The sequence below is a fragment of the Zootoca vivipara genome, chromosome 1 (genome assembly GCF_963506605.1).
Source record: "Zootoca vivipara chromosome 1, rZooViv1.1, whole genome shotgun sequence".
Lineage (NCBI taxonomy): Eukaryota > Metazoa > Chordata > Lepidosauria > Squamata > Lacertidae > Zootoca > Zootoca vivipara.
The window spans coordinates 107,787,641-107,813,767 of record NC_083276.1 but is presented as its reverse complement, the minus strand read 5'-3'; the positions used below and the strand labels follow the sequence as shown (position 1 = coordinate 107,813,767).

Here is a 26,127-nt window from a genome sequence, read left to right as displayed (position 1 = left end):
AGGGAGGCCAGGAGGCAGAGATGAGTATAGCTGGGGAAGAGGCACAGGTGTTATCCCCTACTATTGCAACAAGCTCCCCCCCCCCCCGATCTCCCAGAACCAGGAGAAGCATGAAGAGAACAGAAGAAATGTTAGCTTCCTGTAGGCACAGTCCCAGATTGCTTGGGGGGGGGGTGGCTGGAGAGAGGAGTGGACTTAGGCAGCTCTGGGAAGGCGAGAACCTCCTCCTCCTCCTCCTCCTCCTCCTCCTCCTCCTCCTCCTCCTCCTCCTCCTCTTCTGTTTAACTTGTTTTATTTCACTTTGCAAACAAAGTTGCCTTCAGTCCAGGTGGACTTGTGAAGGAGCAGAAATTGAAACCCAATAGAAAAGCAGCAGTAAGTCAGGAGCACAAGGATTACATGGGACTAACCCCAGCTACAGAAGGAATGGTTGATTGTTGAGACAAAGGAATTTTATGACAGCTGCCCACAGTCAGAGATGGTGATCTTCTTGCTTGTCTTGCCGTTCCTTGACCCAAAGCGCTCCATTGCTTCCACAATATTCATTCCTTCTTTGGCTTGGCCAAAGACCACACGTTTCCCATCCAGTCAGCCAGTTTTGGCAGTGCAGATGAAGAACTGAGACCCATTTGTATCGGGACCAGCATTTACCATAGACAAGATGCCAGCACCTGTGTGCTTGAGGACAAAGTTCTCATCAGCAAACTTATCACCGTAAATCGATTTACCACGTGTTCCATTACGACGAATAAAGTCACCACCCTGGCATATGAACCCAGGAATGATTCTGTGGAAGCAGGACCCCTTGTAACCAAAACCTTTCTCCCCAGTGCTCAAGGCATGGAAATTCTCTGCTGCCTATATATATGTGGCAGCACCACAACCCCTCTCCACACAGTAAGGAGTGTGGCACAGCCGGGTAGACGAGGAACTTCAGTCTCCACAAGTGCTTAATGGGGGCAAGATTTGCCAGAGAAGAGTTGCTGCGCTCATTAGGCCTGACACTCCTGTGCAAATAAAGGGTTCATTTCTACTTGCTCAGTGTAGTTTACTGCTAGCTCACTCCTGTCACAAGGTCACTCAGGGAGTTTCATGGATGAGTGGGGATTTGAATCGTGGTCTCCCAGGTCCTAGTCCAACACTCTAACCACTACACCACACTAGATCTCTTAGTAGTTTTGTGTTTTACTGAGCATTAAGAAGCTTTGAGAGATCTGGTGTAGAAATGCTAGAAATAAATACACTGCTTTAGAAATAGCACGGAGTTCTTGATGTGCTCTTCATAATTCTGGGCATTTTCTGCATGCATCTTGAGGACAGAGTTCACCTCCTGATGAATCCACTCCCTCCTTGATTTTTTTAAATAAAAAATATAGAAAGCCTAATCAAGATGCATTGGACAAGAGTGATGAAAAACATACAGCAGAGAGGTCACTTAATGCCAATCATTTTAGGACTTGAACCCAGGTTGCTGCCTTTCAAACTGCAGCCTATGTGTTTGGATTTGCACAGGTGAAGATGTTGACCTAGAAGAATATGGAACAAAACTACTACCGCTTTAAGCTGTGGAGGTTTATTAAAAGAAAAGGAAAGGGGAAGAAGAAGAAGAAACAAAGGCAAGCAGATGGCTAAAGATGAAGGTCACATCAGATTGAGAAGTTTGTCAAAATGTGATGACATAGGTAATCTGTAAACTGTTATTGCACCTAGCTGGAGGTGCTGAAAAACATTTTGAAATTACAAAAAACACTGGAGTCACCAGCACACAGGCAGGAATGATAGCCTGGAGTGGTTCTGCTCTATGGATGAATGCCAGATGTGCAAAGCGACATATCTGGAATTAATGATATTAAACATGCTTTTCTTTTATGCTCAATAATAACTCTATTATGATTGATACAAACCGCAGACACTTTATCTAGTACAAATGGAATCGTCTGTCATTGACTATATTAAATCATCAATTTCTGCATGATGAGGATCGTTTAGGGTAACTAATCATCTGTCTCGTTCTGAAGTCTTTAAGGCTGATCAGATAACGTTTTGAATACTGCCTGAGCAGCCATGACAATCTAACCCTTCCATGTAAGGATTGAGAGGGGCCCATTATGCCGTCAAAGCCTGTGGAAATATCACAGCTCTTTCTCTACATAATACCCTGCTGTAAATAAATCACTCTCCACCGCAAACTTTATTGATCACAAGCACTTCCATGCTTGTGTCTAGTGAAGTCTCTACAGAATAAAATGCTGCTTTATATTTTGTCTTGTCAAAATATTAAACGGCTCTGTCAAGCGGAGTCAGGCTAGCAGCGATGGTGTAATTCTGCCGGAGCTCTTCTCATTCCGTCTTCCTATCTCAGCTGCCAAGCTTACAAAGCAGGGTGGGTTTTTCCCCCTCTTTTTTATAAACTTTCCAATTATAGTCTCGTAAGATTATGAAGCCTTAAGATAAAGTGTCCTAATTTAGAGGACTGGAGTACTGAACTACTAGGCGAGCAGCTGTTAGATAAAACATTTTGCACATGGAAGGGGGGGGGTTGGGTGGAAGAGAAATAGAAGATAACCTGGCTTATTTATATACACAACATTAATGGGGGAAAGGAAGATAGCTTAAAAATATCTCTATTATTTTGCGGGGGCAAGAGATGGGAGAGAAATGTTTGAATTAATCTGAGTACAAAATGTTTATTATTCACAGATATACTTTAAAATGATCCAAACACTGCTTCTTTAATCTTTACACTATGTATTTGCCTAAATAGCATTTTTTTTTAAAAAAAATGTAGAAGCCTAATGCATAAATAAAGCAGTTCCATCTACACTGTATTTTATTTTTGGTCTGCTTTTCTCATTTGTTGGTCTTCATTTAAACATACAGAACCGACTGACGCCTTGGCTTCTTTGCCCCCCGCCCCCCTTATCATAAAGCCAGACTGGATGAAAACGAGGAAGAGTCTTGTGGCACCTAAAAGACTAAGGGTGCCTCCAGACTGTCACTGCTTTGAGGGAGGGATTCAACCGTGTGCCAGAAATGTTAGGTTTTGTGCAATTAAAGTGGATTAGAATGTTCTGTTGAAACAAACCCACTTTTTTTTATCAGACCTATTTGCAGTTTGGAAAGTGATGGGGAAAAGCATGGTTCATGCGAAGATGTGCAAACACCCCACAAACAAATCCTAATGAATTCCCATTGTAATAAACAAATCAGAATTAAAGCTCCATAGAGACCAGGCAGAGTCTGAGCAACACACCACCTGCCATTCTGTTGGCCACCCACCCAAAGGGATCTTTTATCTGGATCTCTTCTTTCAGTCTGGTCTCAACACAGGAGATTTTAAGTGAGCTACTTGTATAGAGACTGTTTTTCCCATAGCCCATCTCCCCATGCCACCTTTTGTGCTGCATTGGGGGAATCCATCAAACCTCTGGAGCAAACTTTGCAGGGGTCAGGGAGGCTGCAGGGGGGAGCAGAAATCAGCAAAAAATGCCTTATCCTGCCATTATTTGAATGGACCAGAGAGCCTTCCATCAATGGAACCCAATGCCTTCTCTGTAACAGCCTGACCATCCTAATACATTGAAACTGATGTGGGATCAGGCAATATGAAAGTTCAGAAAAAACGGGTGGATCAAGGGGTAATAGGGAAAGAGGGTCTACATAATCTGAAACTACTTGGTGTCTTAAGAATAGAGTTATCAGACTTTTTTTTTTAAAAAAAACACATTTCCCCAAATTTTGATTCCCCCTACTAATGGAAAATTGGAAATACAGTACCACCCCTCTCCTCACAAATGTGTGTTTCTGATTTCCCACCTCCCACTTTTTTGGGCCTTCACAATTCTAATTCCACCAGCACTGAGCAATATCGCTATTGTTGCCTTGGTTATCATGTTTTTGTCTTCTGGCAGCCCCCCATTACATCGTCATGCATATTTATTTTAAAAATGTATTTCTATACATTTAGAGCAATGTAGAGCAATATAAAAAACATTTTTTAAAAACAAAACATTAAAGCTGTACGGAACAATAAACAGGTAGGTAGCCGTGTTGGTCTGTCGTAGTCGAAACAAAATAAACAAATTCCTCCCAGTAGCACCTTAGAGACCAACTAAGTTTGTCATTGGTAGGAGCTTTCGTGTGCATGCACACTTATTCAGATACCAGATAAACAATTAGTTTATTCTACTCCATGACACCACAAGTACCATCCATGACATCATGGTGCCCCAGGCCATGAACCTCAGGATTTGGGGTGCCAGAGACTTGGCAATGCTGCTCAATACTGCAAGAAGTGAAATTACAGAGAACCAGGCAGAAGGCCTTATCGGTAGTGGTGCCCTCCCTGTGGAACACCCTACTATCAAATGTCAAGGAGATAAAAGAACTATGCAACTTTTAGAAGACACCTGAAGGCAGCCCTGTATTAGGAAGTTTTTAAATGTTTGATGCATTCTTATGTTTTTGTACGTGTTGAAAGCTGCACAGAGTGACTGGGGCAACCCAGCCAGATGGATGGGGGATAATAATAATAATAATAATAATAATAATAATAATTTTCCACAGCTATCACCACTTATCTAAAGCATCTGATGCTGATATAATTCTATGTTTCTCCAAAAATTGAGACAAATCAAATTGGGAGTTTTCTGGTGTCATGGGGCCTAGTAATTGGCCAAATATGTATGAGTTTTGCTGTTCCATTCTTTTCTGTTGTACATCTCTTATGCATTTTTCCTACCTTGTTGACTCCTGTGGGATCACTGTTTTGAATGAAGTTTAGGAATACCTGCACTCCAAATGATGCCATTATGCTTATATTGTTTTCCCTCCAGCCAGCCTGCTTGTCTATGTGTGGAGAAATCTCCCATCTGAGCAGACTTTGAGCATTCAGTTTGTAATGAATAGTGCAGGAGAGGGAAAGGACAGATCCCTCAAGAGTGACACAATTTGGGCAAAAGCTCTAAGCCTTGAAAATCTTTTGCATCCTGACATCTGAAACAGGTGGTTCTCGAGCTCATTTTGTGAACATAAGTTGCTGTGCGGCCGACCTTCTGCTCCTGAGCCTTCTCAGATGTATCGCCAGTAGGGAACCGTCTGGCTGAATGTGGTTTTTTAAAAACTTATCTTTCAGCTAAAACAGAGGTCCTAATGCAAAATGCACTCAGCAACACCACGGGGATTTGTGACACTCCTTGTTAGGACTTCTGAGCCATAAACCAATAAATGGGTTAGAAAGATCCAGGTAGTTTTCCCCCTTGCTGGTGACAGTTAAAGCATAAAAAGCATCATCATAATATTGAACAGCGATCTTAGTTTCACCAGCAAAACCAGCCACACAACGCTGCAAATAGATTACAGCCATCTGGGTTACAGAGCATGCATTTCGTTAAGGAAGAAAAGGACCAAGAATATAAGGGGAGGGGGAATAATATGAGCAATAAAGAAACTTGGTGCTTGAATGGGGACTGTCCGAGAAAAGGAGGGGTAATTACAGATGAGAAATTTCTCTGTAAAACCACTAGAGCCATATGAGACCCTGGCCTTCCTTCTAGACTAAATAAACAATAGGAATATAACAAACAGCTGGTATGCACAATCGTTTTGAGTGAAGAATGTTTCCCATCTTTTCAACCTTAAGTTCAGTTCCCCCTATTCTAGCACCAGTTTCCATTTTAAAAAAAAGTTCATATGAACATTCATCCACATTTTTCTATTCAATTTAGTTCAATATAAGCAATTTCCCCCAGCATAATGCCTATGCCTTTTTGTACATTCTTTCCCAAAATAGATTAATCTTTTTTCCATGCTTTCCTCTGATAAACACATTTCTGAACACGTTCTTTTTTGTTCAAGAACTACATCACAAAATTCAGTGAAGTATTAATTTCAAATTCTAGCTGTGTTTTGCAAAGTTCAGGAAGTGAGAATCTGTTAGGTTCACATTAAAATGCAAACCAAATTAATTAATTAGTCCGGTACCCCTGCATCTACTATCTAATTTGTAAAGTGTCTTGTCCATTTGTTTTCTGGGCATTCGGACACCACCACTCACAGTATCGTTGCCAAATTTGGCACAAGGGATCCCAAGGTGCGGGCGGTGCGTTTGTCAATGGGTCTTGCTTCCAGGTAAGTGTGTATAGGACTGCAGCTTATGTGGACATATCACCTTTGGCTAGCACACACAGGTACTGGCAGGAAGTGCTCAATAACACCTTTGTTTTTAGCAATGCCTTTGCGGTTTACATGGTTGAGTGGTGCTAGTGTTTTTCTGTATTGTTCCAAAGTTGTTCTATCTGCTTGAGTTAAATTTTTGTTTTGCATTACTTTATTTTTAACATAAGCTCCTTTTAATGGATTTTGTCAGTTGCTTTGGGGGCTGTGATTGACTAGGAAATGGGGGTAAAATACCAGTCATAAATAAATAGTATCTTGCGGGACCATTTTGATAAATGGATCCCTGCTGGCTACCTTGCCATGACGGCACTCTATCTATCCTCAGGATGCTGTGGCTAAAAAAAGAAAAAAACCACAAATGCCGTTTCAGCCCTGTCAACTAATAACTAATAAAATGATCTATCCATAAACCAAATCCTAGTCTATTAAAGCTTAAGTACAGCAAAAACCCTGTACAAATCCTACAAGCCAGTAATCTCACAATAAAAACAAATCCTAAGCCACCAGACAATATTACGTCCCATCAATAGACAAGGCCATCTGTCCAGGGCAATAAAAATCATGAGAGAGAGAACTTTTAAGTGTTACAAACTCTCTCTCTCTCTCTCTCTCTCTCTCTCTCTCTCTCTCTCTCTCTCTCTCTCTCTCTCTCTCTCTCACACACACACACACACACACACAGTATTGATTTTTTTAAAAAATTGTTTCATCATGAGACAGTGTTATTTGGAATTGTGTCTTTTTGTGGATGGATTCTTAGTACTGTGTGGGACACTTTTCATTTTTATCTGCCTCCACCACCCTTACGTTTTCTCTTTCATATAAGATGATTTCCCATTATTGCATACTGGGTTTCCAGTGGAAGAACAAAATACATATACAGTGGTACCTCGGATTATGAACTTAATTCGTTACGGAGATCCGTTCTTAACCCGAAACCGTCCTTAATCTGAGGCGCGCTAGCGCTAATGGGGCCTCCTGCTGCTACCGGTGCGCGATTTCCGTTCTCATCCTGGGGCAAAGTTCTCAACCCGAGGTACTACTTCCGGGTTAGCGGAGTTTGTAACCCGAAGTGTTTGGAACCCGAAACGTTTGTAACCCGAGGTACCACTGTACGCCTATAAGAAAAATTCTTGGCAGGAGTGGTGGGTATCTCCTGACAATAACGGTCAGTGTAGTGGACTTTGAATGCAAGGCACCACCTACACCCTCACTGTTAGGGTGGGCCTGACTTACATTTCTAACCACCATGGAAATTCATGTTGTAGAGAATGTCTCTCCATAATTCCAGAGGTGTGTGCATGCATGTGGTCCAAAGCACATACCAACCTTCAACTCAATGGTCTTTAGCTGGTGGGTCATGACCCACTACCAGATAGGAATGGGCAAATCTATTTTGGTTTCTCTCAGTTTCTCATTTCTCCCAGTCTTAAGTTTGGTTCTCCACATTTCTCCACATACATTTTTTTTTATTTAAAAGTCCCCATGAAAATGGGATGAAAATTCATCAGCGTATTAGTGCAAGTATCTCCCAATGTACACATATTTGTATGCAACTTCACCGAGGATAAACATTTTTGCAAAGATATTCTCCCTAATATGCAGTTTTTTGTGTTATTTTTACTCGCATATGTATGATTGTGCGCACTTTACCCTAATATATGTATTTTAGTACACATCCCCTGACTGGAAAATCCACACTGTGTGTGGATTTTGAATGACAGCTGTGTTTTGGCTTGCAAATGTTCTGCAAATTGGGCAGGTCTGTCTTTAAATGCAAACTAGTTGAAATTCTCTCCCATCCCTACTACCAGATCCTGAGGGGCATGGCCACCATGCAAATGCATGATTTTTTTTAAAAAAAGGAGAGAAATGGGTCCCCAAATGGAAATTTAAGTAAATGGTGGGTCCTGAGTGTGAAAAGGCAGAAGATTCCTGCTCCAGCTCAAGCAAGCTTCTTTGATCATAGGAGGCAATATAAATACATAGCTCTCATTACACATTTGCAATATGGATAACAGCAACTATCCAGTGGGTCAGGAACAAATGTTATGTCTTCAGCCTTGGGAGGATAGAAACTTTGTTCTCAGATGCTATGCCAACTTTCAGTAGAGTCTATTCTCAAACATGCATGCTTGAGACTGGATGCTCCCAGCAAATCCTAAACATCGAGGTGTGCATGTTTGCATAAGAAATAACTTGTGCGCTGGTTAAAAGCATTCAAAGGGCCTGGGCTTCTGTGACATTTCTATAACTGGTGGGGAACCCCAGGCTTTCGGGGAGGGTGCTGTCGAAATCCTCCCCCAAACTTTTCAACTCTGGCTCCTTTTATTAAATCTTGTCAAGTTAAACTAACAGTTACAGCAATTTTTCAGAAGGCTACATCTTCGTGATCCCTAAGCTTGGGCTGCTGACAAGGAGTCGCTTGAAGCAACACTGTTATCAACAAGGTGCCTTCCCCACAATAGCTCAGCCTTGGACGCCATCCCCAGCTCATCACCTCCATCTGTCTCTCTGTATGGTGGGCTGTGTGCACACCAGCAGGCTCTGGCCGTGAGGTTCAGTCTGCTGCTGAGCAACTCATCAAACATCCTACACCGTGTAGGCTCCTTCCTCTTAAGTATTTTCTGCCACAGACAGCCCTCACTGTGAATCTGACAGGAATGGAAAGTAATGTAAGCAGCACTTCCGTGGGCTGGGGAGAGGGGATTGCCTCGCTCGGGGATCTGCAGGGTTTTGTGCAAACATCTCTCCTGAACTTCCAGCACAGCCTGGTTGGAGCGATCCAGATACATTCTGCGTTGTTGTTTTCAGGCAGAGGAACCCCAGCTCTCTCCTCCACTCCCGCCCCTACCTTACATTGTGGGAAGGGACATACCTCAGTGGTAGGTAAAAAGGTAAGGGAAAGGATCCCTGGGCGGTTAAGTCCAGTCAAAGGCGACTATGGGGTTGCAGCGCTCATCTTGCTTTCAGGCCAAGGTAGCCGACATTTGTCCACAGACAGCTTTCTGGGTCATGTGGCCAGCATGACTAAACCGATTCTGGTACACGGAACACCGTGACGAAAACCAGAGTGCACGGAAACACTGTTTGCCTTCCTGCCGCAGTGGTATTTATCTACTTGCACTGGCGTGCTTTCGAACTGCTAGGTTGGCAGGAGCTGGGACAGAGCAACGGGAGCTCACTCCGTTGCAGGGATTCAAACCACCAACCTTCTGATTGGCAAGCCCAAGAGCCTCAGTGGTTTAGACCACAGCGCCAACTGGGCCACCTCAGTGGTAGAGGGTCCCAAGTGGTGTCTCCAGGAAACTCCTGTCTGAGAGCCTGAAGAGCCTCTTCCAGCGAGTGTAGACAATATGGAGCAAGATAGACCAATGGTCTGACTCAGTACTAGGCAGCTTCCTATGTTCCTTTCTCTATTCCCAATGATCTTTTTGAAAGCAACCCCATTTAGATGGATGCTTGAGATGCAAACATTAGTGTTAAAACCATCAAGGTTGGGCTAGTTTCTTCTTCTTTAATGAGGTGGTTGTCAACTCTCACAGAGCATGATCCATGGAACATCTATGCTCCCATTTATTCATGCAAAAAATGCATTCCATTATGGAAAATTGCTTGCAAAAATTTGTAGATTAGTAAAAAGTGCACACCTGTGTGTCTGCTACAGGAGAAATTGGCACTAAAATGCTTTTCATGAGGTATATATATATATATATATATGACACACAAAACAACAACAACCTCAGAATTGCTGCAGATATTTAAAATTGGAAAAATTAAAATGCAAAGGACCAAAATGGACAGATTTATCCACTCCATGCAGATCTGTTTTGACCTCTTTTTTGGTGGTGCATTTTGTTCTTTGGGCTGGGGGTGGGTGGGGATCATGCCAGTGGCCATTCTAAAATCTACCTTCTGGATCTTTTGTGGCTTTGATTCAAGCATGGGCTTTAAAGGTAAAGGTACCCCTGACCATTAGGTCCAGTCATGGATGACTCTGGAGTTGCGGCACTCATCTCACTTCACTGGCCGAGGGAGCCAGTGTACAGCTTCCAGGTCATGTGGCCAGCATGACTAAGCCGCTTCTGGCAAACCAGAGCAGTGCACGGAAACACCGTTTACCTTCTCGCCGGAGTGGTACCTATTTATCTACTTGCATTTTGACGTGCTTTCGAACTGCTAGGTGGGCAGGAGCTGGGCCCGAACAACTGGAGCTCACCCCATCGCGGGGATTAGACCACAGCGCCACCCACGTCCCTGTAGTACTTTTCTCCTTTGTTGTGGGTAGTTTGGTCCCCAGGCTGCAATCCCTTGCACACTTGGCTGGAAAAATCCCATTGAATCAGGACCTCATGCATATGATTGGGCTGCACAGCACTGGCTTAATTACTTTGCACTGAAATCAGTGCAATTAAACATGCTGGAGTTGGGGTGGATGTTGCCTAGATTTGATCCCCTTTTTACTTTATTTTCGCTGCAGCAGCAACTCTGTGTGGTGAAAAATTAGCTTAGCAGTACATTAGATCCCAGAGAGCATTCCATCATATGCATGTAAATGGAATCGTTTTATTTTAAGTCCCTAAATACTTCCATTTATGACTAATGATTACTCTAATACATGCCTCTCCTCTTCTTTTTTATTGCCATCGCTGGTGCTATTTTCTGTTGGTTGAAATGCAACCTAAATGCTCATCTTTCTCCCCAAAGACTTGGTTCTTTTCTTTCAACTCCCCAATAATGAGTGTGAGTTGAAGATCAGAGCATATGTTAAAAGGCACCTGATGCATCTTTTTAAGCATTACCTTCAAATGAAGTAACTGGCCTTTAGCCTCTTGCTGCAGGATAGAAGGGGAGAAGAGATGTGCTAACACATGAGAATGGGCGACTGACCCGTCTACCGCATAGCACTATCTTTATACTTGATGCATCAGAGATAAGTGGAAATCATTCATAAATGTTTCTGGCCAAGTCTTGCAGCATTTAACCCCGGGGGAGATGTTACTTCTCAATTTCCACAGGGAACGATTTAATGCCCTAATGCCCTGCAGAACTCCTGGGCTGCTCACTTAGAGGATGCAAACTTTTGTCTCTTCTTCACCTTCCCTAATCATTGAGCTTAAATAGTTGTCATGAGTTCAATCATGTCTGTGCCTTTAATAACCAAAGAGCATTTGTTCACATTTATTAAGAGCAGGGGCTGTTATCTTATTAAGGCTGATGTCGAAGAATGCTGCCATCGTTTCAATTACATTTACGCCAATGGGATGGCAGACCTGCTCAAGATGACAGGACGGCGGTGCTTTATTACAGGCACGGCAGGAGCAAGTTTGCAAAACTCCCTCCGTCTTGATCCTCAGTAATGGCCTGTCAATGGGAAAAGGCGATGCAGGCACAGGGAGCCTTGCGCTTTGCTCCTATGCCCCAGTTGTGTGCTGGGAGTTGTGTGGGTGTCTTGTTGGTGTTTTTGTGTCAGTGGCCATAGTTGCAAAAGCAAGCCCAATCCTGTGAATGTGCTTTAGTCACAACATGCAAGCATTGACTTCTAATCACCCCAGATAAAATCCCTGCAGTGTTTCCACTACTTTAAAACCTTCCCATCCTCTATGATCCTCAGCTGTAAAATGGGACTAAAATACATCAGATCTATGAAGGCCTGTGCTCTGCCTGAGAATACGGAAGGACTGAAAACACAGAAGGGGGATTCAGAAGGGGGAAAGCTGTTGCTCAGTGATAAGAGCAGCTGTGTTGGGTGCACAATGTCCCAGGTTCAATCCCTGGGACCTTCAGGTAAGGCTGGAAAAGACTGAAACCCTGGAGCAGGCATAGGCCCTCCAGATGTTTTGGGACTACAATTCCCATAATCCCTGACCTGTTAGAATAGGGGTGATGGGAGTTGTAGTCCCAAAGCATCTGGAGGGCCGAGTTTGCCTATACCTGCCTTCGAGAGTCACTGCCAGCTTAGCATAGACAGTACTGAGCCAGATGGATCAATGGTCTGACTCCGTATATGGCAGCTTCCTATATTCACATGGCTTTTAAAACATTGAAAATAGTCAGCTCTAGTCAGCACAGCACTAGTGCATCTGCTTTGCTCAGTCCAGAGCTGGAGCAGCCTCACTTGCCCACAACTGGGTCCCCACCCCCAGCCAGTTGGGGGAGAAAGTGCTGCCAGCTTTCATTTCCAGGCCTTTAAGGCTGAAGAAGACAGCGGTTGTGTCTCTTTTTCCAGTCTGGGCAAGGACAGTGAACATGGGTTTATCAGTAGAGTATATTAAGCACTGCAGTGGTATGAACTGCAGGGATGTATGAGGTGTTAGGATAGGGGTAGTACCTCTGGCAGGCGGCATGCCATGCTCCTTCTGGGGTAGTTTGTCCACCTTTGGTCCCCACCTTATACTCAGCTCTTACCTGTGGCCCCTAGAAGCTGTCGGCGTGTGACAGCAGCCACACCCCAGGAACAGCTTCAACTGGCCTGCTAAACCAGGTGAGGGTAGCTGAATGGTCTCAAGCCCTCAGTGAGTTAGCAACTTCCCCTTCATCTGAAGGCAGGCTCTGACAGATTGAGCAGATGAGTGCGTCAACAAGGCATTTTCCGAACGTGCTGTAAAGTGAGGAGCAGAAGGGAAGGTAGCCCATCTAGGAGAAGGAGAACTCTGTCCCTAAACCACCACTGCATCATGGGATATCTTCAGGAGAAGAAAGTGCTAAGGAATATAAACCCTACATGAATCTGGAGTGGAGTTCCTAAGACAGTTGGGCATCCTTGTACACCTCCTTCCAGCAACTCCTGCAGCCAGGCAGGTGCCAAACGTATTGCTCTGCTTTCCTTTGGACGGCATCAGTGAGGCCAAGAGGGAGTCTTGTCATCTGGGCTGCCCAGGCTTGTGCCCCAGGGAGGTCCATTTGGTGCTGCTAATGTAGTGGTTTGACTTCACCCCCTTCATTGTCTCTTGAGACAGATGGATGCCAACAGCATACAATAGTAGCAGGAGCAGTAAGGGCAAGTAGCACAGCATCTTACTCTGTTTCATGGCAGAGAGTTAGAATGCAGCTCTCCAGTGTTTGCAGCACAGTGAGAACCTGGGCAGAAATAATGGGAGGTCCTTTACGAAACTCACAAGCCCTCCAATTTTAGCTCAGCCATAACTGCCTGTATACTTCTAAAATTATTAGCTACACACACACACACACACACACACACACACACACCACCGGCCACCTAATTTGGGCTCTGCCCTTCATCAGAACCTATAGTGTCAAACCCTTGCTTCGCAAATCAAAATGCACAGTATTTTAAACATGTTCTCCCAGTTTGGGCATTCAGGAAACCATGATTTAACAATCCGTCAAGTCTCCAAAAGCTTGCCTGTTTTACTTGTATTGATAACCTTGGCACATGGGTATTAGGAAGTAAGAAAGAAATAGCTACGGTTTTGAAAACGCACTTGCTTTTTGCAATTTATTCTTGAGTATAGCCACAAGCAGGCCTTTAAACCTTGCTGAGAATTGGTTCCCTCTCTGCTGACGTCTCTGTGCCTGCTCCCTCTTAAAATCTCTAGCGCTGCCTCCCTTTTCACTAGGCCATAGTTTTGAGGCTCAGGTGAGAGGATCTGCACGTGTCAGAGAGAGGATTGGAATGGGCATTTCCTGCTTTATATACCAGGACATAAACCAACGACTGAGGATGAAGATGAAATGTTCTCCCTAGGCAGACTATTCTCTAAGTCCCCACCTCACGCCATTTTTCACAACTAGGGTACTTGTTTCCTACGTGCTGGAGTTCAATCAATGGCCGAGACATGAAAGGCCTGCAATTGCATGATCAATCCCTTGAACCAACCAGGAGTTTCTCTGCCAGTCCATCTCACAGTTGATTAAACTACATATGTAAAAGGTAAATGGGGAGAGAAGAGAAATCCCTTATCGCAACAGAGCCCTTTGTCTCTTGGCCTTTAATCTGCAACAAAAGAAACACATTTAAACAGGCTAGAAGCTCAATTTTCTCTTGCTCCTAATAGCTGATCTACTTTTTTTAAAAAAAGGAGAGGGAAGGGAAATATGTAATCTTAATTTACTTATAATTTTAACTATAGTCATACGTGCTGTTTTTAGCATAACACATGGCTGCCACTGTTTGTATGGGGTTTGCGTTGGGAGCAGAACTTGTAGCACAGGGAGGCTGGGAACGCCGAGCCCCCACCCCCCTCGACAGAGCCCACCCCCTCATCTGCACATACATATCCTGCTGGCTTGCTGCATGTTGTGGAAGGATTCTCTGTACATCCACTAGACAGAAGAAATAATGAGCTTAAAGAACCTGAACCTCTGAAAAACAGCTGGCAGTTAGATAATGATGGATAGGCTGGAAAATCCCAGGAATGGGGCACTGGAGGAGGAGGAGGAACGAGGCCTATAATGAAAAGAAGGCTGAAACTGGTCACCCCAGTTAGTATCAACATGCGATGTGCAATTCAGAAGGACGCTGACGGCGGAGCACAGCCTAATAATAAGAGTCTCACCACAATCGTAAAGGCAGGGCTGGTGGTTTGTCTCCCCCCCCCCCTTGTGAATGGTACAAGAATTAAGCTGGCAATGCATGTAAATATTTTGAGCTTGCTTTAAAATAACCTGGGTACCTTACTCAGGGTACGGTCTGGAGGCATGCAATGCAGCAGCCTTACTAAGCAAGTCTGGGGGCAATTGTTTGCATGGGAGAATGCCTGCAGACTATGTATGCACGCCACACTGAGATCTGCAGAACAGAGGAGGGGACGGTGTTTCTGGAGGGGAGCGTAGTTTGGATTAAAGATAGGCAGGGAGCAAGGGCTGACATTTTGACGCCAATGATGTTGTGTGAACGTTGCTTATGAAAGAACTATAGAAAACAAGCAGGGAAGCTTTTGTAAATGGAAAACAGCTGGTTGCCTTTTGAATCCTCAGTGGGTAGGTGGGCTAGACAGAATTAAGGTTGGCTGCCACAGATATATGGCGCTTCCATGTGGTTGCTTATTATGGGATCTGTCCCTCTTATGTAACAACTTATTTTATTTTATTTTATCTACTGCATCTGCATCAAAATGCCAACCCATATCCCCCCCCCCCACCATTTAATCTAGATTTACCCTTTCTGGGGGAAATTTGATGAGTTGAAAAACAGTTGCCAACAACCCGTTTTTGATATCTGAACAACCAGTTTACAATATTAAGTGCCACTCAGGAAGTGACCTGACTTTCAAGTCTGTGAGGCTTTTTGTTTTTTGGCAGGAGGGAGGTAAGCACCCAATAATTAATTAATTTTCTTTTTTGCTAGAACCATAGCAGAGATATTTTTTCTTTTTGCAAATTAGAGAGAGAAGGGCCCTCCAATGTGCAGATTGTGAGGTGGAAAGAAAAGACATGTTAAGTTGGGTATGTCAGCAGTTTAGACATATCCTCTCTATAGTGATCAGAAATGGGCAAGAAATGAATTGGATATACTGTAGTTTTTCCAGTTGGCAGGTTCTGCAATCTCATAACAAAGCTCTGAACTGTACTTGTGCGGACATTATTTGACTATATTAATTAATTGGTGCTTACCTTATTTTAACACTTGACTGAAATATGCATTTCCATTTTATGTAGAAGCTTAACATGTTTTTCATCGCTGGCCATTTCTGCTTTGAAATAATTCCCTAAAAGTGGCAGAAGCTTCAAGGACTAGAGCCCAATTTGCCCACTAAAGCATTTGCCTGTAACAGGCGAACAGCAGCCCCAACCTTTCTGGAATTTGCAAAGCAATGAGATCTCAGATCTGGCTGCTGATAATTCCAGAGTGCTAGAATAAGACATTCCCTTTCATTTCCTGAGCTTAATAACCATTCATACTGGGCACACAAGTCTGTGGTTCACCCTTAAAAAAATGGCCAAAGTAAAATAAAACACGATATTGCTTTTATCTCAGATTGGTGCTCTGTTTCCTGCTGTTAATTTCACAGAGGAACTATTTCGGCTGAAAAATCCCATGTGAAGCTACTGGCCTTTTAACATAAACTGGGCACATTGTGAAATCAAGAACCAAAGGAGTAGCAGCTTAGGGTCCCCCCCCCTTATTTTTATTTTATTTTTCCTTATAGAAGAAGCCCTGTGACTTTCATATTAACATATCAGGCAGAAATTCAACAGGAGCAGCATGAAGATACAGTGGGGAAAAGTCTGCAGCTTTTGAATTTCACACTGAAAAAATACCATTTGCTTCGGTCTGTTATGCCACTGTTCCTCCAAGTGTTCAATATGACTGCATGTGGGGGGAGGCAAGCGCAGGATCCTCATCTACATGCAGGGACCCTCTTCAAATGTTCAATGAAGACATGCAGAGTGGTGGAGGAGAAGGAACAACAAAAGGAGCAAGAACGTGAAAAGGGGGAACAAATATGGAAGGAGCACGGAACATCTTCCTCATTGGCATCATGAAGGCTGGGGAAGAAAATTGATTTGGGTCATATTTAAAGGAAAACTTACTCAATTTCCATTTTGCAAACGAAACCAAACTGAAACACAGCCATCCTTTGAAATGCACAAGTCTTCAAATTTTGAAATGCACATAGAAATGCACATACTAGTGGGGGAAAAGCATGCAAAATGCATATTAGGGGTAATTGCTTTGCAAAAATGTATATATTGTATATGTATATATTAGCTAGAATTGCATGCAAAAATGTGTAAATCGGTAAAATGATTCTTTTCATCAGGACATTTTTTAAAAACAAAGCAACATGGAATTCTGAACCAAAGTATGGAAAACTGAGAGAAACTAAAAATTGACAGATTCACCCATCCTTAAACACCACAATTATTGTTTCTTTTACTGTTTTATTCTGTCCTGCTGCATTCAAGGCAGCGTACAATAGAACTAAATATCCATCTAAAACAATGGATGCTTTCAGACAGGATATTATTCCAGGATTGGGGATCCTCATGCTTGCAAGCTTTTTTTTTGCAATGTCCACATAGCACTGTTAGCGTCTGAACACCGTTTTCTTTTTCTTTTAACCAACCTGTTGCCAAGGTCTCATTTGCCATATCTCAATAACCCATTTGCAAATTAAGTCCCTGTCTGGAAGTCCCTGCTCATCTTAAGTAATACAGAACAAAATAGCAGATCTAAAATGCAGCATGAACACCCGTCTCGCCATTAAAACACCATCCGGTTAAAACCTGCCTACGTAAATAAGATTATCTTCACTGCTCATTGAAATGCTGGGAGTGATGGCCCAGTGACGTCTCTCTTAGGAGCCTTGCCTAGGCCACTGCAAATGCTCTTCCACAGCTATATCCACTGAAGCTCTTGCCTGTTTCTGATCAATAGGGAGAGGGTCTGTCTAAACTGCTGACACACCCAACTCCACATGAATATGCCCTCTTCCAAATATACACCTTTAAAAAGTGTGATCACAATAGACACAGAGGCTTGCAAACATACCTGCCATGCAATTTCAGTCATCACAGAGAGTGATAATTGGGTCTGGGGCTCCCTTTGGAGTGCACATTAATTAATTTATTTGCATGCGGCATTTCTACCCCACCTTTTAGCCAAAAAGGCTAGGAAAAAAAAATCGGTATCAAGAAGTCAGGCTCACAATCTAATCAGATATGGCACAGGAGGAAAGAGGAACAGGAGGAAGGAGGAAAAAAATATATGTTCAGGCACAAGCTCTTAAAGTTACAGGTTATAAATTACAGGGATTCCGGCATTCCCTTGAAGCTCCTGGCTCCTCAGATCAGACCCAGGAGCAGAGCTGGTGACATCCTCCAGGCCAGGAGGGCAGGGCAGCTCCTGACACACAGTTCTTCCCTCAAACAGATGGCACTTGGTAGCAAACTCCACCTTGCTGTTTTGTAATGTGTGAAGCAGCCCCTAAGGGTACTCTAAACTGGAAGTGAATCTGAGATCCTCTTTAATACAAATGTGTGTTGTCCATCTTGAAATCTAACCATGGGTCCAAAGTTTCCCAGCTATATTTGATTCCGATTTGCTTCTGCCACGTCCAAACCATATTTAAAGCACACGGCTTCCTCCAAAGGATCCCAAGGACCATAGTTTGTGGAGGGTGCTGGGAACTGTAGCTCTGTGAGGGGTACACTGCATTTCCCAGCATCCTTTAGGGGAAGCTGCCTGCTTTAAATGTATGTTGTGGCTGTGATCATAATCTCCCTGGAGATCTCTCCTTATGATGTCGTACATGGGCGAGGCGAACAAAAACTGCTAACAGGTGAAATAAAATGAGAACATCCTTGGATTCCCCCCCCCCCAGCAGTTTCCCCCCCTCCTTTTAAAAGAACATGTCAGTTTGTCAGTGTACAGAGGAGACCCATCTGGGAGCCAAAATTCCTTTGACAGGCAGATACAAATAAATGCCGTTTCATGGCTTTATCTGTGACAGTCCCCCTTGTCCCTCTGTTTGTCTATTGGCATTTTTGTCAGGGGTCCAAATACTACGGCTGCGGCAGCCTCAGATCAGAGAACAGCTAAGTGAGCCCACATGCCATGATTGCTGCTCTTGCATGTGTTCTGCTTAAACAGTTAACAGAAGAGGCCAAAAGAAAATTAGACCCTTTATTCAAGAGGGAGAGCATGCATTTATGCAAAGTGGGTGTTTAGCTGGGGGTGTCCAGATAAAGGCCTGGCTAGTTATAAATGTGCAGAATATAATCGTGGCACTGGGGGGGGGGGGAAGGAGGAGGGGGAAGAGAGAGAAAAACCATGAAGTGTCGCTGGTGTCAGCGATGTACATAAAACAAAATATGTTGTTTTGATTATCTCAAATTACCACATGAAAAACGGCAAGGGCTCAGAGTGGCGCGCATCGCTGCGTGCACGCATGCAGCTCCTCCGCGGTCCAGGTTGCAAGGGTTAAAAAACACAAGAGCCTCTCTCTCTCTCTTTTAGGAGAGAGAGAGAGGCAACTTCATGACTAGCAATCAGTGCTAATAAGATTCTTTTCTCCTCTCGCAAGATTCACAGAAAGCCCTCAATCCATGCCGAGCACATTCAAAGGCAAGGGACTAAGCACTCCCCTTACAGGTTCATTATCATTCGCCGGTTCTCCCCAGCCAAGTGAATCAGGAAAGCAAATGAATTAGTGAGAATTAAGGAGCCTCTGTGGCCTGAACCCTCTCCAAATCTCAGCAAAGATGAAAGGTAGACAGCGGATGCCTCCCGTCCCAGGTCCCCCCGCACAGAAACCTCGCAGCCCCGCAGCTTCCTCCAGAGCCTGGCAGAAATGTGCAGACAGTTAATGTTGCCTAACGTCTCCTGACCATGGGTTCAGTCTTGTGGGAGAAGTTATACCAGGCGGCAACCCCTGCCCACCCCCCTCCTCCTCTCTTGCTCACAATTAATTACAGGAGTCCTGCTAAAACACCTCTCTGTCAGGCAGGCCACTCCAAGCACACTTGGGTTTCGTCTGAAAGTCACTTGGTAATAATCAAAGATACCCGGGCAAGGCAATGACTGCATAACGTTATCAATTATGGGCAGATCTGGATTGCTTTGAATTGCAATCTGCTAAGTTTCATTGGCAAGCTTTTTATTTTCATTTTTCAGATGATGCTATGAGAATTATAAACCACACTGTGAGTTGTTTTTCATTTCTTTTCTTTTTTTTAAAAAAATGTCTGTTGCATCTCTTCCCCCTTTCTTATATAACCAGGCAGAATAAAAACATTTTTATAAATGTTTCTAACTGGGTTTTTTGGGTGGGGGTGGAGGTGAGGCAGGGGGACACATTTTCTCTCTACTCAGGTCAAAAGGCAGTACTGTGCGAAGGCTTCAGAGAAACCCCATTTTCATTTTAGAACTTACATTGCTAATCATATGTGATTGCAAATAATGCAGTTTAATCAAAGAAACAATGGGGAGAGGGGCCCAATGAATGCATTTCCAAGGAAATGACAGTTTATTATTATTTTTGCCTTTGGCAGGAGAGAAGAGGAATTGTTGCCTTTGTTCTAGCTGTGCAATATTAGTGAATTTTGCAGGGGAAACATTCGTTCTAATTAGCCATCATTATTGCAATTCTCATAATAAATTACGCTAATAATTTCCTATCATGTGCTACTCAGTGCTACTTATTTATGTTCTGATGCATTTAGCATACACAACATACCGAAGATAAATTAACACTTGGCAGAGGACATTAAAATATTCCTAGGCTCCGTCAATGTCTTCATCTCATCCATCTCTCTTACTGTACGAAGACTGTCTTTACAGAATGTGAGAGGTTTGCCATGAAATTACTTTTCTCTCTCTCTCCCCCCCCTCCTGCCACACCACAACATAAGGCCACAAACTCCCCTCCACTTAAATTGAAATGGTTAGATGTCCAGCGAAACTGGTTCACTGGCCCCAGAGTCAAGCACAGAATATGTGACAATAGCATATGAACAGTCAGGGCACAATCCAGTCAAAGTTAAGCATGTTTCAGTCCTGTTCATTTTTACAGGGCTGCGAGAAATGCTTCATACGCTTTTATTGAAATATATAGGAAAGAAAGGTGCTTAACTTCGGCTGGAGCACAGGTTCAGATTGTGATTTACACTATTATTCTAGGTGTTTTTTTTCAAAAAAAATTAAAAAAACCACACACCCATCTTCATATAAATCTTTGCCTTTTGTACCATCTTGGCTTCATGAAGCAAATGCATACCTAACAATTAACACACATTCTGCGGCTCCCCCCCCCCCTGTGAGTAGTTATCATAAGAGGAATTAAATTGTAGATCTATAAAATATCTGCACCCCTCCCGATCCTGCTCTGTGTGAATAATATTTTTTAGCTTTCAAATAATGAAATGTTAAGGAGACCACTATGTTAGAGTGAACATAATAATTAAATGTACAACGGGAATTTCTGTAGATGCATAGTTTTTTTAAAAGGGGGGCATTACTCTGAAATGTTTACAAAGTCCAGCTTCTCGTATAGGGTATTAGGCCTCAATTCTGGTTACACTCCTCCATTTTTGCTAACAAAGCACCACATAAAATGAAATATATTTCTCCCTGCTTTCGTCTCAGTCTTTAACAATCTGGGAAGTATACCATTAGTTTACAAAAAGACAAGGATGTGTGTGTGTGTGTGTGTGTGTGTGTGTGTGCTTTTTCTAGTTGATGCTTCTTTCCTTTTTAAAACAAATTAACTTAGATTAATTGAAAATATTAATTTTCTTACTACAGATACGTCAGCCACTTCCTTCCATTGCAAAGGGAATATTGAGCGACAGAGAAGAGGCAGAAACACGCAACACGGGTGGAAAACAAACCTTAATGTTAATTTCTGGATATTTCCCCTAGTACGTCATTGGGGTGGAGAGGGGCAGGATGTTTAGGAATGTTTTTCTACATGGAAATCATTTTAGCAGCTTCACGCTTTGCAATGAAAAATGGTCTGATGTTGTTCTCCCTGCTACTGACGCTAGTGCCTCTACAGCCAACCTGGATCCCTTTCACATCCTTGGGATCAATTGGATAGAAGCACTGAACATTTCCTATTGGATTAGGTAATTTCCCCTCACGTTCATACAGCACAAGGAAAGCAATTAGAACAGTTTAGCAGGCAGACAGTAGCGAACCCCCCCTGCTAATCAATCAGATGCACCACCCTCAAACTCTCCCCCCCAAGCTTTGCAGTAATGAAATATATATAATATGATTGCTATTAAAGAGGAGTAGCAAGGCTGTGGCTGGATCCAGCGGCAGCAACAACAGCCAGTTCTGCATTCACAAAGCAGTGTGCCCTGCCCTTGCGCTGGCCACAAATGACCAGTGAAATCCCAGAGGCACTCTTGAATGTCTGCATTCTTATTTCATCAGCTGCAAAATATCTGTCACTCACGTCCCACATGGAGCAAAGTGACACCTGCCAGTCTCGAGAACAAGGACAAATTAATGTTCTCTTCTCCCTCCACCAACTGTTATCTTAGGAACGGAGTGGCTAGCCGGGGTGCGAACAATCAACAGCTCTAGCGCATTGTTAAAGTTTGCAATGGATTTCTATGGCTTTCTTTATGTCAGGCTAATTTGCAGCCGCTGCCATCATCGTTGAACGTACACACAGCAGCCTTTTCCATCTTTTTTTAAGATTGCAAAATGTTGGGGTGGGTGGGGGACAGGGAGGTGGGAAGGAAGAATGAAAGAACTGCAAAACCAAGTCTTTTTTTGAAAACGAAATGAGGACAAGATTGGTTCGGGATGACTCTAAAGGCTTCTTGTAAAGGTAAAGGTAAAGGGGCCCCTGACCATCAGGTCCAGTCGTGTCCGACTCTGGGGTTGCGGCGCTCATCTCGCTCTATAGGCCGAGGGAGCCGGCGTTTGTCCGCAGACAGCTTCCGGGTCATGTGGCCAGCATGACAAAGCTGCTTCTGGCGAACCAGAGCAGTGCACGGAAACTCCGTTTACCTTCCCGCCGAAGCGGTCCCTATTTATCTACTTGCACTTTGATGTGCTTTCGAACTGCTAGGTGGGCAGGAGCTGGGACCGAGCAAAGGGAGCTCACCCCGTCGCAGGGATTCGAACCGCCGACCTTCTGATCAGCAAGCCCTAGACTCTGTGATTTAACCCACAGCGCTTCTTGTAGCACAAGGTAATTCAGCAAGTCCTCTTGGTTCCTCGTTCACCCTAGAAATCGTCGAGAGAGAGAGGCACCCCCAGTTCCTAGCTGTAGGATTTCTAATATATAGTTCTGATGTCTGTCATCATGTCACTTCGTGTTATGCAATATTATATCAGTCGGTGACGAGATGCAACATGACAGGACGTAATGCAATGTAACGTATCAAAAAATGTAAATAATACACTTTTGGGGATTAGATATCCGCTGTCAGTTCCTATAGCATAAATCTGAACTGAATTTATTGAGGCAGATGAAAGCTCAGTGAACGCCAAACTGTCCATGGTGTTTGCGAACCAGCGAGCATCACAGTTCACCGACTCCCCCGATTACTTTTGGGCAGTTTGGCACATCTCTCTGAACGCACTGCCATGCGAAACAAAATTTTCTATACTGTTGTTCACTTTGGTAAGCGAATGGCAAAGGCTTAATTTACAGAGGCCTCAAAAGGAGCGCTTTAATGATTCTTTGTAGCATGTTCCAAACACATTCTGATCTTTGCCTTTGTAACAACTTTATCTGATTATTGCCGATGATATGATTATCATTATCATTATTTGCATGCAGTTCAGACACTTGAGGACAGCAAAAGTAATATAAAGGTGCTACATTAATGCACTAATGAGGAAATGGGATGAAATGGGTATTAGGCAGAATTTTGGAGACCTGGGTGTGTCTCTCTCTCTCTTCCCCCAAGCCCCCCCCCCAAATTTTTTACTGTTTGGGTAAGTCACTGTCCCTCCCCCAAGCCAATCTCAGGCCATACCTATAAAGCACTGTTGTACCACTTCCCCCCAAAGAATCCTTGGAACAGTACTTTCTTAAGGAAGTCGGGAATTGTTAGGAGACCCCTATTCCCCTCAAAGACCTACGGTTCTAAGAACAGTTTCACAATCTTAATCTAGTCCCAGCATCCTGTTCACCAGATGCCTGTGTGAAGCCCTCAAGCAGGGTCTGAGCACAAGAACGCTCTCTCTTCCTATGGGTTTCAGCAACTGGTGTTCAGAAGTATTACTGCCTCCGACCATGGAGGCAGAGTCTAGCTAGTGGAGGAGCAGCACAGCTAGTGGGAAGTTTAACTCTGTAAGAATAAGGGCTTTCCTAACAACTCTCAGCACTTTTATTATAGGTTTTATATACCAGATTTAAATCTTTAAAGTTGACACTAATCCTGGTTACAAATGATACTGTATTCTGCCAAGAAAAGGTAATGACTGAACACAACTGATGTCACAGTGGACCCATGGAAATATGCAGGTTTTTGTCTATATCTATCATCTGTCATCTATCTATCTATCTATCATCTATCTATCTATCTATCTATCTATCTATCTATCTATCTATCTATCTACCTATCTATCTAATCTATCTATCTATCTATCTATCAGTTATCCACCCCTATCTATCATCTGTCTGTCTGTCTGTCTGTCTGTCTGTCTGTCTGTCTGTCTGTCTATCATCTCTTTGGTTTATCTGCTTCGATATCATATGCAGGAAAGGATTGTAACCTGCTTGGGGTCAGGAGGGGAAGATTCTCTCTTCAGAACTGTATATGATAATTAGTTGGTTTTTTTGCTGTTTTGTTCTATTTTGTATATTTTAACCATGTTGAATTTTATACTGTAATTTGCCTTGGTACTATTTTAGTGGCAGGCACCACATAAACACAGTAAATAATAATGAGATTCTGTGTGGACTGACTGAAAATGCAGATACCAGCCATAGAAAACATCATGAGCTGTGTTAAATATAAAAAATTGCGACGTGTGAATCCAATGAATACTTGTTTGCAAACATGTGCATTATGCTAATATGTTCATCAGGGAACCAAAACTGACTGTAACTCCGTTATGTATGGAAAATGTCAAATCTAGATTTATATCTGTGCAATGCATGAAATGAGACTTACAATGCATTCTTAGATCCATGCCTGCTCAGAGTTCAATGGTGAGTATAGGATTCCAACCCATATGCTGTTATGTGTAAGTGGGAGTCACTTCCCAGCATGTGAACCTGAGACCCTGAGACCCCCGGATAAAGGGTGGTATATAGATTCAATTTTAAAAAAAATGGATTGCAATGCCAATGTTTTCTCTTCGTTGTATCTTATGGCTACACCACTGATCCATTTGGCCTACTGTGTTTGCTGACTTAGGGATGAGTGAAGCTGCCAATTCTGGTTTCTCCCAGTTTCTCATTTTTCCAATCCTAAATACAGTTCTCCACATTTCCAAATCAGTATATATGAAAATTAATCTGCAATTTTTCCTAATATGTATGTGTGCATGCGATGTTGCCTAATATACACGATTCTGAAAGCAATTTTGCTTGATATAGCACATTTCAAAATGTTTTCACTAATGTGTATATTTTATGCACACTACAGCCTAGTAGATGCAATTTTGTAAATATGACTTGGCCAGGAAACTGCTTTGCAAAATTCAGAGAAGTGAAAATTTCAAAGGACAACTGTGTTTCGGTTCATCTGTTTTCCTGGAAAGTGAAACTTCTGTAGGTTCACCTTTAAATGTGAACTGAATTGAATATCTACCAACTTCCTATAATGCCACTGCCTATAATTTTTTTCTGTGGCTTTTATGCAGACTGGATGCATGTGGTGCCAGTGAATCTCACGTCTTTTAAAACCTTTTCTGCACCGAAGATGTTTTGCCAACATTTCTCATCATCCTGGTCCATGTCCACTGCTGTTAGCAAGTTTGGGAGCCAGAAAGTCAATGTGTGAAGTGCTGTGTTCATTAGCCTGCACCGAGCGAGGTTAGATTGCCCTGCACTTAACATGTCAGTGGTCCGTCTCTCCTAGAATGGAGGAGATTTCTAATATTTAGAAGAGCAGGATTGATTAGTGATGGTGACAAGTGCCTGCCAATTTCCCCTTTGTGCAAGGGAAGCGAAAGAAGCAGGAAAACCTCCGCCTCCGCTGGTGGACTCTGAAGAAGTGAACCTTTTATTTGCTGTCATAATGATGACTTTTAAATGTCCCGCTTTGGATCTTGTTGCTGCTGCTGCCACTGTTTTTGTGTGTGTGTTGTTGTTCAGGCTTCTAAAAATGCTCTCTTAATAACACACTTTGGTCTTTAGCCGTGGAAATGCAGAAATAATTAGAAATGCCATTGTGTACAGTGCCTTCTGGACTGGGCTGAAGGTGAAGGAGAAAGTATCATGCTATCCTTGTCAGCTGCAAGGGTAATTACTGCTGGCTGAAATTACTCAACATTTGTTTATAAGCTCCCCAGAGCATGCTGTAAATAGATTGTCTGTTATAGTCCAATCACATTAAAACGCTGCT

The 26,127-nt window shown here is 43.1% G+C and overlaps 1 pseudogene; it reads right to left on the bottom strand.

Annotated features, from left to right (window-relative positions):
• Positions 1–285: 285 nt before the first annotated feature.
• Positions 286–4,810, bottom strand: LOC118083334 (peptidyl-prolyl cis-trans isomerase A-like; annotated as a pseudogene).
• Positions 4,811–26,127: the final 21,317 nt, after the last annotated feature.